This window comes from Pocillopora damicornis, chromosome 13, assembly GCF_964200805.1.
Source record: "Pocillopora damicornis chromosome 13, jaPocDami1.2, whole genome shotgun sequence".
NCBI classification, from domain to species: Eukaryota; Metazoa; Cnidaria; class Anthozoa; order Scleractinia; family Pocilloporidae; genus Pocillopora; species Pocillopora damicornis.
Genome location: NC_142682.1, coordinates 7,043,395 through 7,053,307, shown reverse-complemented (window position 1 = coordinate 7,053,307; position 9,913 = coordinate 7,043,395). Strand labels below are relative to the sequence as shown.

General features: G+C 38.3%; 1 pseudogene; it reads right to left on the bottom strand.

Moving 5' to 3' along the window:
- Positions 1–806: 806 nt before the first annotated feature.
- LOC149035250 (neuromedin-K receptor-like) lies at positions 807–1,789 on the bottom strand (annotated as a pseudogene).
- Between the last annotated feature and the right edge of the window lie 8,124 nt (positions 1,790–9,913).

Sequence of the window (9,913 nt, the reverse complement as noted above, 5' to 3'; positions counted from 1 at the left end):
TAGAAAACGAGGTCAACAAGGTTTGGAGGTTTAAAAAAAGGTACATATGAGAATAATATGGTAAAGAGTATCCTCATAATCATCAGACTGAATCGAAGATGTCTACTTCTGATGTCAAATGATATTAGACGGGAAGACTGGAATTAAGCGCTACGAGGAAATAAATGATGATGCACGTGCACGCGGGAAGCTCGGAGAGCACGAGAGAAGCGAAAGAGATGCTCGAGGCGCAGCCGAAGTAATCTTGAAACTTTTGAAACCCTGCTGTTAAACTCAACGGGAACTTTCAGCCGAATTGTAACTGCACACGTCATGGGATGAATAATGGCCGTGCGTACATAGGGATTATACCATGGAAGCTCCTTAGGAATTAGGTGAGGACTTGCGCGCGGGCTATATTATGATAAATTTTCTTCCGCGAACCTCGTGGAATTAGTTAAATAACTATCAATTTCCATGAAAGCAAGCTAAAAGGTTCAGTTAAAAGGAATATTATAAATAATTATTAGATTATCCCTCATAGCAAAATATGCGAATTGAATAAGTAGCTCAATTGTACCTCTGCCGTTAAGATCTGCACGATTGAATCGACCATCTAACGTAGAGAACAAATTTATCGTGACATGAGACTATTGTCCCTTTGGTTTTTGTGGTTAAGCATGTGGCACTAAGTCCATCCTCAGTGTTGCTCTTAAAATCAACCTAACATTGCTAGACATCTGTGTTAAACTCCCAAGTTCGACGTGCATAGTTCATGATATTCTAAAGTCTTCATCGCTTTAATTCAGTATTTATGCATTGCGGCTTTAGCCACTGCAATAAATGCATTGCTCAAGGCAGTCGCGGTAGTTCTTGGTAAAGATAAAACAAATGCAGGGATTTACTGAACTCGACAAATGCGCCAAAAAGAGGGGAAAAAAAAAGGGGGAAAGATATTTGAAGTGCACAAAGGGTGGCGGTTCTGTGGCATTCCACAGAAAAATTACAATCACGGGAGTCATGCAGGAAACAAAGGAAATTACAATGGCAATTGCCAATCTGAAAATTTTCCCCATCTGTTTATCTCAATGGTTTTGGAGACAAGACAATCGCTCCTTACTTTTTTTGTTCTTTTCCCTTATTGTCCATGCGATAATGCTAGGCACAATAGCCAGGAAAACAACGGGAATGAGGATGAAAGCTATAAAAGTTCCTGTGAAAAATCCCTTCTCTGTTTTCATGTGGTCGGATGCCGGTCCCTATTTCAAATTGCAATACATCTCATTTTGGTAAGGGATCAGTTTGAAACTGTAGAAATAAGGTGCGTGGAAGGCGATGGCGACAAACCACGTGTTTAGAATGCTGATCACTTTTGAGTTAATAAGTTTAGCCTTCAGTGGAGAGAGGACAGCGAAGAGCCTGTCTATCGAGATCAAAAGAAGGCTTCCGATATAAACCACAATAGACACATCTGGGAGAAAGTAGACATGTTTTCATAGAATATTTCCCAGCAGCCACGAACTGTCGACTTTCCAGAATTCTGATCCTGAAATGATCTTAACGATCTTCACAATTATGATGGTCAAAGGGATGGATTGGTCGGATACAACCTTGTTGAAAACGATGTAATTGATGGATCTTCTTATTTGCTTGTTCTTGTAAATGACAACATGAATAAAGATATTTACGAAAAACGAAACCAGGAGTCAGCTGTTATTTCACAAGCTTGGTCGGAACTACTCGAGTCTGTATAATTCGTTGTCTGTGAGCTGTTTTCGAAGAAATGTCTTACGGTTGTGTTGACAGTCATTATCTCCCTTGATTCTCGTCAATCCACGAGTGAGCTTTCCAAAGTTTATATTTAGGATGGTTTGTTAACAGCAACGCTGAACTTCGTTGTAGTCACTGTTTTGTTCGACCAAAGTCTTTAGGATGGGTTCTATTTATCTGAAAAGTCATTGTCGTGAAGGTAATTTCAATAGATAAATACAAATAAGTGTGGGTGAACATGACAAGGTTATCAATATTGACATTAAAATTGAACTACCCCGCTAAAGGAACGACTTGCATTGGCCATTTCTTTTAAAGGTTAATGACGGTTCGTTCACTAATTTGCGATAATTTTGAAACCGGCTGGGGTTTAAAAGGGTTATTGTCGTCCCACGATATAACAATATCAACTTTTCATTAGAATAACATAAAAGCAGATGAAAGGGAAAGCAAATGGAAAAACTAATTGAAGACTATTAAAATATAATTTGTCAATGAGGCCGTGTTTTTCTCAGGTATTATTCATAAATTGTTTTGATATTCCTCACGTCGGAAATTCTCTGCTAAGGAATACATAAAAATCAAACAATTACAAGCCATGCTCATTGCTTTGTTTTATTTTTTCTCTCAAAGTTTGAGTTTGAACATCGGTTATAAAAACAACTACAAAAAACTCATAATAATAATTTAAAAAAACATACTGTTGGGAGTCCTAGAGCTTTATTTTCTTTGATTTAAAATTCTACTGAGGTAGAGACATTTGGATAAAATGTCGGTGGCATAGGGCCATTGTAGGCGCCATTATTCTAAGTAGCAAGTGCTTAAAACTTGCGGGAATTCATGTCGTGGCCTTGGTCGTAGTTACTGTACACATGCTATTTATAGATCCAAGGACTAAACGAACCGGTGCAAAACAATCATATAATTAAGAGGAGAGAGCGTAGAAAACAAGTGATCTTCCAACAAAAACAGATGCTGAGACGTGACCCCGTCAAACCAAACAGGAGGCATTTGTGCTGTTCCTGTGCAATAATTGCTATTTTATCACTTGGCTGGCGGCACTCGTGGACATTATGAAGGAAATCCTGTGCTCTGATTGGCTATCCGAGAGAGCAAGATTGGCCCATCTTGCCCTCTCGGGATTACCGCTTTGATCCTGCGCAAGAAAAAAATTGCGTGGAGCGGACTCTTTTGGACAACGTCGGCGATGAAGTTGCAAAGAGCGGTAGAAGACTGATAGAACACATTAACGACTCTGGTGGGTTTAATGTGCTACAAACTCAACTGGCATAATTTCCCTGCTCTTGAAATGCATGAATAAGACATTCTTGATTCTTACTATGTAAAAAATTATTTATTGACCAAGCTTCTTCTGTCTAGGTTTAATATTGACCGAGCTAGTTTTTGCCTTTTTATGGACTGAGACAAAGTCTCGCACTTGGTCAATAAAGCCTGTAAATAAATATTTTAATGATCACAGTCAAACCCTAAAAACTATTGAAACTATCAGTTAAGTGCCGCTCTCGCTAAGAGCAGCCCTCTCGACTTCCCGTCCGAAAAAAATTTTTCTTTTATTTTTTGCCCATGAAAAGGGTTTAGGGCACATGTTTCAAAAATAGTTTAGTTGTTCTCCAATTCTCTTTTTTTGCGTCGCCACAAGTCAAAAATGATTTTTGGCCAGACTACCCCGGTGGACAGCGATCGAAAGTGTAAATTTCAAAGATTTTGTCCAGCGCACAGCGACTGCAACAATGTAGCTCACGGAATTCTATCTTGATAAAAGTCACAAGATGTATTCAGTTAGTTCACAGACAAAATATGGAAACTTCAGCTGAAATATTTTTCATACCAGCGTGATCAGAGGAGACCCTTCTCTTCGACATTAATTTGTATATCAAAAATTCACTACTTTGTACGAAAGATTTCTCAAAATGCAGGCGTTAATCGGGCTGAAAAAGCATATCAGTGCATAGTTTATACACCAATGAGGTCACGGATTGCCTCAAACTCGCAGGTATATCTCTAGCTTCCATCCACCAACTTCTTAAAAACAACGCAGATCTATGTGTTTGCTCAATTGCGCTGGTGTCAAAGATCATTAACATGATTCTGGAAATTGACCAAGATCTCCTTTTGACTGTTCAAACTTAGTTCGTTTATCTTCTACGTTGAGGATTTAAGGTTTTCATAGCAACTGAATGGAGAATAGATGCCGAGTTGTCCTAAAACGTTGCGTAAACGTGATCGGCCGTAACGCTTGCGCGCTTGCGTGACTTACAAAGTGAACAAAGGCGATCGGAAGGCGCCTTCTCGATAATTTACGTTGAAATATCAGGTCATGAACTACGCACAGTGTGGAGAAGATCAAACTTAAAGAATAAATTTTGGCACTCTGGTCATAACAGACATATCTCGTTGCTGAAAAGGACGCAAAAACAAGTTAAAATAGGTTACAGTGTTAATATTTACAAAACAACACGCATACACTCTGAAACAATTCATGCAGTTCCTCCCGAGATTTAGTTCACGGAACCCGATGAAATAACCCTCCTTTCCGCAGATTTGTTTCCATCATTAATGATGTTACGTTCTTACGGGCCACAACGGTTTTGAGCGACAAACTCTCGACATTTTCCTGCGACCATCAAAATCAATTGGACAAACCCACCTTGATGTATTGCGTAACGTGATTGTGCAAACTTTTCTTTGTCATATGACCTGTTTCGCGCGTTCTACAGGCTGGAACCAAAATTAGCTGGTAAAACGAATTAGAATCAAAGGTTATTAAAATGGACTGAAGAATTTATATTTTAATGAGAATTTTATCTTTTAAAAAGGTTTACTTGATTCATGGAATGCAAAGATTGGAGTGGCTTTGGGTATTCCAGCCTCGATTTCTCTCCTGGAATGCTGGGACGACGTATGGAGTCACTAGGAGTACTATCAGCTATCCAGCGAAATCCTCGATTACAAGTTAATTTTGTTTCGTTCCCGTCATTTTGACCACGATATGGAAAAAATATAACAGTTATTGATGTGTTCTAATTAATAATTCATCTTTATTGTTGTCTACCAGTTAAGTGAGAACGGAACCAATGAAGAGCTGTTTCAGAAAGGCCGATCTCGGATAGCTAGCATAACATTATTTGATGGTCTACCGTGTCAAATGCCTTGGTTAGATCGATGAACACGGCCCCGCAAAGCTTTCCTTGTTCCATGTTTTAGAGCACTTCATCATAATCAGCAAATGAGGTCAAAGCTGTTGTAGTTGAGAAACCCTTCCGGAAACCAAACTGCTTGTTGGACAATAAATTATTGGTAATCAAGTACTGATACAACTGCAAGTGTACCGCTCTCTCCAATATCTTGCTTAGTGTAGGGAGGATTGAGATGGGGCGGTAGTTGGAAGCGTTAGTCTTGTCACTAAACCTCCGAACACTCAAAGAAACATTGGAAAAGCGGTGAAAGTACTTGTTAAAAGCCACAGCACAAGGGAAAATGTGAGGCAGTGAAAGAAAGCCACACTGACTGGAGATGTTTTCGAAGTTTTCGGAATTAAAGCTGTAGTCGGATCACATGCATAATACATTTGTAATTTCTCGAGAGTGAAGGCTATTATTTACCTAAAAATTGATTCGTAAGTGCCTATCTGGGCTATCTGCATTAGCAGAGAAAACCAGAATTCTCTTGACAAAATCAAAGGACAAATTGTGTTATGACGAATTTTTGTCTCGATTTTTGCTGTCAAATTTCGTTAGCACTTGATCTGCTCGTGAGACCAGCTGGCATAGTTTGCAAATGGACTCAAATTCCAGTTTCAAGATTCATCATACGTCGTTACAAAGTTTTTAAATCCACAAGTTTCGCGACAAAAGAAAGTTAATGCCTTCCAGGTAAATTTTAGTGAGTTAAGGAACAAGCTGGTGGCAGCTTTTACGACAAATGGCGTCGAAGACTCAGTCTCCTTTCATTGCCTCAAATCCTTCTTTTTGCTCTGGATGCTAAGAAATGCTTTACTACATTTCCAGTGCCCTCGCAGGTGTTCTGATGTTCAGAACGTACCAATAACTGTTTTATTTTTTCCAAATCAGGGCTGAAATACCCAAAGCCACTCCAATACCTGATCCGTTTTGCCTCCGATGGCGAACGAAATTTTCCCATTTAGCAATAACTGTCAAGATATCAGTTGGGTTGAGGGGGCCTCAGTTAAAGATCCAAGCACAAGCTTTTGATGTTAGAAAGAATTTCCGGGATGACAAAAAGGTTGCATTACTGGGAAAAGAACGGTAATTTTCCTCGCCTATGTCTGACGAAATCGTTTTGGATCTTATTCAGGCCTGTATTTTATACAATGTCGTCTAAAAACATCAGCAGTCAAAAGTTCAGTTGATCTGTACATGACGCATAACAGGCAGCTGTTTTGACATCGTCGACTAAGGATAAGTCGCCTCTTGTAATTATTGCGACGAAGGTATGTCCCTTGGAGTGAGTTAATCCTCTGGCATGCATATGTTGCGTCATATTCGCCGATCCAAGAACGTCAACAAATCTACGAGCGTCGGTATGGTTATTATTCGATTATGATCGTCGACGTGGAAATTTAAATATTTTCTGTTACGGTTAATTATTAATTTTGGAGTATGATACCAAACTATTTCGTGCAATAAATTCTAGAGCAAATTTTTGCAAGATCGTAGTAGAACCCTTGTCAAAACAAGAGAAGCTATTTTTTCTTGATAAAATTGAATTTACCCACAGAAATGGAAATATCAACATTCTAATTTCATTATTCAGAGTACTGACCCACTGGTTACCTTAACCCTCTTTTGTTGCCAGAGGCTCAATTCTGTTTCTTAGGATTACAGGATCATTGGCTTCTAAAACAATAACTAATTATTATAATTCTCTTCTTCAAATTTTATCCACGAGCTCACCATAGTGAAACTCTAATTTTGGCACGTAAGCGGGCCGGGTGAAATTCATCAAATGTGTGATCCGTATTGCACAAGCGGAAAATACAACTTTCCCATCTATTCCTTGAGCCTATGCGGGATGGTTGAAGCTCGACGATTTAGCCTTTCTTTAATTTTCCATTGTACCCTTTTTATAACAGTAACCCTCAAGTTATTACTAAAGCTGAGAAGCCTCTGCCTACATTTAAAGCAGAAGCTAGAAATGGTCGGAAGAATTGCCGGTGTCACAGCGGATTTGGACCCCCCCGGTGCAAATCCGTTAGCGGATATGGACCCCCCTTCGCAGATTTGGGCCCCCTCTACCAAACTTTCCTTTTAAGCATCTTTTGTATCATATTTGGTAACTAATTCTATTTGCAAGCTTTTTTGTCGATGTTCTTTTAAATCACAACACAACATTTCCTCAATAAAGGTAAAAAAAGAAAACAACAACAGCCATTTCGTTCCAATTCTACCTCATTCATTATAGTGAGTCGAACAGTATACGCAAGAATTAGATGTGAACAAATTACTGCATCCGAACTATTGAAATTGTTACAATAATTCATTGATTCTTCTGATGCGAATCAACATTGGTACGAACGTCATAACAATAGTGGAGACTATTGCGTCCAGTCACAAAAATAACTCAGTCTGATTTTCTAAAATAATAACATTTTTAAGTTTTTTTTTGAGTTTTTGAACAAGAACAAAGAAACTACTCTTATTACAAGTCGTTCGTAAAGCCTATGATAAGTAAAAATGTTCCATTCTGAACTATTGGAACTCTCAGCTTATTTTCAGATGCAAATCAACGTTAATGTCAACGTCTTAACAAAAGTGGAGACTATTACATCGAACTCAACCTTATTTTCTAATTTTAACGATTATTAACTGTTGAGGGATCCGAAATAACACCTTAAAAATTACGAAGACGTCTAGAGTCTGGCAATCTGCAGACAATGCAGAGCATCTCGTCCTCCGAGGTAGTCTTAAATTCCTCGCACTGTACCATGTCGTCCCAACACTCGGGTATTGAACAATGACAAAATAAATTAGTGTCACAAGTTTGTTTCTTATTTAATCTAACGGTGTTCGACTATCGCGGAAAAGGTTCAAAAACGACCTCTCTCCAGACATTGAACTAATTCTTGCCCATTTTCCTTTGGTCAAAAGAAACATCCGACGAGATGCCAGTTCGTATGCATTAACGATACGTATGTTTTGAATTGAAAACATACTTTAGTATGCTCTGGAAAGTAAAGTATCATCCATTTTTACTAGAACGTTGAGGATGATTTTTTCACTCAGTTTTGTTGGGGGTCCAAATCCGCGGAGGGGGGTCCATATCCGCTAGCGGATTTGGACCAGGGGGTCCAAATCCAGGGGGTCCAAATCCGCTGGGACACCGGCAATGCAATGATTTGACAGCTAAAGAAAGTTGGCAGATCAGATGTCACATATAATTTTCTTTCAGATAAGATGGCCTAAACCTATCCCCAAACAAATTTCCCGAATACTAAATGCTGGAGAGAAGTTAATACCAAATTTTCATTTGAACACTATTATTTCAATTGATTTACATTGGTCTGGAGACAAATTACTTGTGTTTTACTGATTAATTGTATTTGAATAACAGGTTAACCAGACTACAAGAATTAACATCACTTCCCCTTTATCACGGCAAAAGAAAGCTTATAACACCCTATGGCGTCAATGTAAATTCCCAACGCGTTTTAATTAATTTTTTCTTCTTTGTTCTTTCATTTTAAAATCTCGTATTTTCTACTTCTCGTAACTAATACTCTAGATTATTAAGCAAGGAATGTCATTGCACAGCTCTTCCTGCTTATCGAAGTTCTGCTCACGAAGCTTTGGTATCACGTCTGAGTCCGCTTTGGAATGCCGTTCTTACTTATACATTTATTTCTCATTAATCTGTACGTGACATGGCATTGAGCTCTCAAATCACCTGCTTCTGCCATGAAGGCATATTCATTTCGCAATAAGAAATTGTAGTTTTACTAGAACATATATATTTCTTATATATAGGCGGCTGCCTATTTTTTGTTCTACTGCCTAATGGAATTTTCCTTTTAATTTGTCGTTTATTCAAGATCAGTTTTTTAGGCTGACTTCTTAAGTATATATTCCATTCGATAACTACAGAGCGACCATAAACGCCACTCGTAAATGTCTGCTTTGCATGACAAAGAGTCAATTGCTTAAAAAGCATCATTATAATGAGAAAGAGATGCGAACTCCTTTCGGATTTGTAGACTAAGAAAAACAACTTATCAGTAATTAGAAGCTGAAAATTCTAAAAAAATTGAAAAGCCAAATGAACATAAATGTGGTAAATATCACGCGCTATTTAAGAGCAAAAAAAAGAAAGAAACAGAGAAAAACTTAAAAACGGGGCGTCGGAACTCTTTTTGGATTTTAAACTAAGGTGGATTGCATTTCCTATGAAAAAAAAGTTATCAGTAATTAGGAGCTGAAAATTCTAATGAAGTTTAAAAGCCAAACAAACATAAATTTGGCAGACATTACGCGCTATTTACTATTTCCTCCTCCGTTTTTACCAGTTATTAAACAACTGACATTTGCGTAGACGTGCTCTGGACCCGCACGAACTTTGAATGATAGTTGGTTCTACAATAAAAGAGGAAATATGAAAATAAAACAGACAAAAAAAAGGGGAAAAAATTGGGGAACTTATAATTCAGTTTTAGGAAACGAGGTCAAATAAGACAAGTTAGACATGTTGGAGGCAAAAACAATATGTATAAATAAGAAAAATGTGGTAAAAAGTATTCTCATAATCGTCAGAATGAATCGAAGATGTCTACTTCTGATATCAACTGACATTAGACAGAAGGATTGGAATTAAGCACAACGAGGAAATAAAGAGTTGGTCAATGCTTAGCTTGCGTATATCGAGTTTTGGATGCACGCGGGAAGTTTGGAGAGCACGAGAGAAGCTTTTAACAAGTACTTTCACCGCTTTTCCAATGTTTCTTTGAGTTTTCGGAGGTTTAGTGACAGCCGAAATAAGTCTGAATTTTTAAAACCTCGCAGCTAACTCAACGGGAACTTTCAGCCGAAGTTTAACTGCACATGTCATGTTAAGGATACACGACCGTGCGTACGCAAGGATTATACCATGGTAGCTCCAAAAGAATTAGGTAGGACTCACGCGCTCGCTATAT